General features: G+C 54.6%; 1 protein-coding gene across 1 annotated transcript in view; it reads right to left on the bottom strand.

The window, feature by feature from the left end:
* Positions 1 to 4,310, bottom strand: part of MYOC (myocilin) — an 8,095-nt gene that overhangs the window by 3,347 nt on the left and 438 nt on the right. The window lies entirely within an intron of this gene.

The raw sequence follows: 4,310 nt of genomic DNA, 5'->3' as shown, positions 1-4,310 counted from the left end.
AGAAACTATATTAAGAGAAAGAGACAACATTGCACGGTGAGGAAAAACGGCCCAAAGCCGGTGTGGAGGATGGCGTTTTAAATAAATAGGCTTCCCAAGATCTGACGATGTTTTGAGATTTAAGACCATCATTCGGGGAGAGGAAGGGAGGATGAACCGAGATCGGACTCTGCTGAAGACTGCCGGGACTGGGAGTGGGTACACTGAGGCTCCTAGCGCTCTCTCTACTCGTGTGGATGTCTGAAAAATTCCATCATAAAAAGCTCACAAAGAATGCATTGCACAGTCACGTGCCGAGCACAGAGTAGGGCATTTGAAATAACATAGAGGCAGTTGGCGCAGCATTAAAATCGTTCCCAGCAGAGGATCTGCCTTCCGAGTAGGCGAGGTGAATGGTTCCAGGATGTTGGGGAGGCCCTCAGCATCTCCTGCGGGGTGAGGAATTCGACACCCAGCCGTTCTCTGCGTGACTTAGGGTTTTCCTCCTCGCCATGAGAAGCAGCACGTTAGCTTTCTCGTGCTCTGTGGAAATACTCTTTCTGACACCAGTGTTGGACACCGGAGAGAGCGTGCAGGACTCCGCAGAGAAGGGCAGAGGTGTGGACGCTGGTTAGACATGGTCGCCACGTCATCACAGTGATGGGGCTTAGGGTTATGGTCATACAGGAGTTTCTGAATACAAGGGAAAAGCAAGAGGCACAAGGAGCAGGCGTAGCTGTTTTAAACTGGGGGTCCGGTTGTGATTCACGTGTGGTGAGGCCAGCAGGTCAGGACACAGTTGCCACGGGAAAGGGAGTTTGCTGTACTCACTGGTCCTGAGGGGCGGGGCGGGCACGTCACAGGCCGCACGGGGAAATGCGGGGTCGGTCAGGAGGGAGGGGCTGTGCCCAGCTGTCTGGCGGCTGCACTGAGGAGAGCAGGCCCTGGGCGAGGCACTCGCTATCATCACCTCTACCCCACACGCCAATCCTGAGGGCGAACTTCATTGTCTTCACTTTGCTCATGAAGAAACCGAGGCTCAGGGGGGTAAGTAACCTGCCCACGGTCACACAGCTGGTATGAGGTGGGGCTATGATGTGACCATGTCTGCCAAGGTCGAGGCGGCCGAGAACCCTTCCCCCCCGGGGTGCCGGCCTGGCATTGTGCATGTGAGGACTCGGGTGGGGCCGAGGCACAGCTCCTGGGGGACCTGGCAGCCTCATCCGGGCCATAACCTTCAAACAACCCTCTCACAGGGCCCCTGGAGCCCTGCACGGGGACCTCTCCCGGCTCTGCAGGGCTGGGCAGACTGTCTCTGACACCTCCGTGCCCAGCCGCAGCTGGCTGGCCGCTCCTGCCGACCCTCTGGAGGTGGCCTTGGTGGCTCTGGATCTGCTCCAGCCACCATCTCTGCTCTGCTATGAGCTGAACCCCACCTTCCCAACAAGGTCCAAACCCCCTCAAGTCTGTCCCCGGCCCGAGGGCGCCATGTAGAGTTTACTAATATCTCACGGTGTCCCATCCATCATTGTAATAATTCTTTATAGTAAACGTCTCTGACTTAACTTGCTCAGTGGTTTCTGCTCTGAGTGGACCCAGATTGCCACCGGAGGCTTGACGAGAGCCTCGAAGGTGCCGCTCAGCCCTGCGGGGACTGACCCGCTCCAGGGGCCGTGATCCGACTCCAGGGGTGGGGGTGTTGCTGGCACGCGCAGCTCCCTGGTGGCGCACGCAGAGAGCCCAGGAGGCGGTGTCAGGGGCCAGCAGAGGGGCGTCCTTTCCTGTCCCACCGAGAACCTCAGGGCTCTGAGCAGCACCACCCCCTGCCCACCCGCCTCGCCCAGCCCCTCATCACTCTGCAGGAACCAAACCTCATGTGCCTTTTGGGAGTAAACAAGAACCACAATAAAACATAGTATCAGGGAACGGCTCCGGGGCGGCTGCAAGGCCAGCTCTCAGCTGGCAGGTGGGCCGCTTGGATCAGAAGTCTGCTGGCTTCTTCTTGGTCGTGTCGGCCAGGAGCGCCTGGCACCAGTCCGATTCCCAGAGTGGAGCCGTCTGGTGTGAGGACCGAGGCCCGTGGGAGTGGACGCAAGGCCCAAAGGAAGGCGCCGGACTGGGCCAGAAGCCGTGGCTTCGGTCCTGCCGTGGCCCACTCTGCGACTTCGGGCCAGTTACTCCACCTCCCTGAGCCTTGGTATCCTCAGGTCAAACTAGAAATGAAATGGTCCTCCCTGGGGATGTGTCAAAGCTAAAATTTCTCTGGACTATTTAAAAATCACATCTCATTGCGAATGTCGGGGGAAAACCAAAAAGGTTACGGAAGTATCGAGGGCTATGGTGTCCGACAGGGAAACGTCTTTAGGGCTTTGTTTCTATTAAAATTCAGTTCTCCCAGGGTTGAAGGGTTCACGTCGACTACGAAATTTAAGTCTTTCTCTGCTTGTCCTTCCCTACCTCCCTTCCCTCTGCTTTATAGACACTTTCTAGAGAGCTCAGCCCTGAACAGTCAGGTCAGTGTCACAAACACGGAGAGGACGGAGAAGGAGAAGCGTGCCGACATAATCACAGGTCGTCATAGTACCCTAGGAGAGCGATGACTAGCTAGCAGGCCATCGTCTCCATCTCCAGAATCCATGAGTGTTACAGAAACACCATGCACATGTTGACGCTTTAATGACATTTTAAAACAGTAGTGGAGCTCACGCGACAGAAGCTCTTTGTAGCTGTAATTTATTTCCTGGGAGGCTGCTCTGTGCCAGGCACCGTGCTGGAGGCTTCTCCAGGTGACTTCTAACCCGAGGGACAACCGCATGAGGGACTGTTAGCCCCACCTTACAGGTGAGGGAGTGAAATCTGCAGCTTCTGGGCTGAACACCTCTGGTGCCCCCACCTCCCCCGGCATATCCTGCCCACCCGTTCCCAGCCAGTGATGTGGCACCCTGCCTCACGCAAGTGTCACCTGCTAGGACCTCGCCTCGCTGCTCTGCCCCAGCTTCCCTGATGCTCTGCAAGAATTAGCCTGGTGCCCATGTCTGTGCATCATGGAAGTGGCATATTCCCAGCGCGATGGCCCTTGGCCAACAGAGCATCCGCCCCAGAGATGATTAATGTCCCCTCCCCCACGCACTCTGCACAGGCCTGCTGGCAGCGGGCCTCGTCGCCCACTGAGGTCACCAGCTGGAGGATGTGCCCCTCGATGGCTCTCCTTCCTTCTCTGTCTCCCTCTCCCCTGTCCCTTACTTCTTCTCCCAGAGACTGTGACCCATAGAAGCCACTGTGCACAAGCCCTCATCCAGGCTCTGTCCCCTGGGAGGGCCAGTCCGAGCAGAGGCTCAGTTAAAGGGGAAAGAGGGGCTTTTGGTAACGTGTATCTTCCTACTTCGGGCTCATTTAGAAGATTTACAGACATTTCTATTGTCAGGGAATGGCTCCAGAACGACTATTCCGTGACAAAACTATTACTACGAAATTGTGTGTGTGTGTGTGTGTGTGTGTGTGTGTGTGTGTGTGTGTGTGTGACCGCAACTCATACACACACATATAAACAAGTGATTTCCATGAGGCTAGAGAGATTTTTTTCCTATGCAACAATTACATGGTAAAGAACGTGGTAGGTGACAGTCTGAAATAAGTACTGCCTCGTGACACTTTCACTGAGAATGATTCCTTCCTTTGTTCTCAAAATTCCAGTTCACCAAGTCTCAGCTCCTGATCAGCCCTGCAACCTGAGTTCCCTTAGCAACACTGCACCTCACTTTCCTTAGCTGTAAAATTTAGAGCTGGCTCTCAGCTCTAACAACAAACGATGCTTAAAAATCCTTGCGTCCCACGAGCATTATTATTCGCAGTAGGCATTTCCAGTTCCCCGGGTGGAGAAGAAACCGAGCGGGGGAGGCTAAACGACTTGCCCGAGGTGACACCCAGGCACTGGCGTGAGTTTTCTAGCCTCACGCAGATGTGACTCCCACGCAGAAAGTCTTTTTAGGAAGTATTTTTTCCATCATTTTGTTCTGAAGATTTTCAAGCCTATACAAAAGTTGAATACTACAATTGCTGACTGCTTAGATGCATCAATCGTTAGTATTTTGCCACGTTTTACCTTCCTCTCTCCCACTCTTTATAGTTACGGTCTTTGCGGAACCACTGGAAAGCGAATCGCAAACATCCTGACACTGCAAAATGCCGTATCTCACGCAAGAAACCTGACATGAACCCAGTGACGTAATCTGAGCCGATCCCCAACTGCCCTGTGTTAGTTTTCTACCCGGGGTGCGGGAGCCAATCCAGGGTCGTCACTGCGTGTGGTCACCAGGTCTCTGGAGTGTCCC

This window comes from Pteropus vampyrus, unplaced genomic scaffold (assembly GCF_000151845.1).
Source record: "Pteropus vampyrus isolate Shadow unplaced genomic scaffold, Pvam_2.0 Scaffold194, whole genome shotgun sequence".
NCBI lineage: Eukaryota > Metazoa > Chordata > Mammalia > Chiroptera > Pteropodidae > Pteropus > Pteropus vampyrus.
The sequence above is the reverse complement of the archived record's forward strand: the minus strand, read 5'-3'. Positions and strand labels throughout refer to the sequence as shown.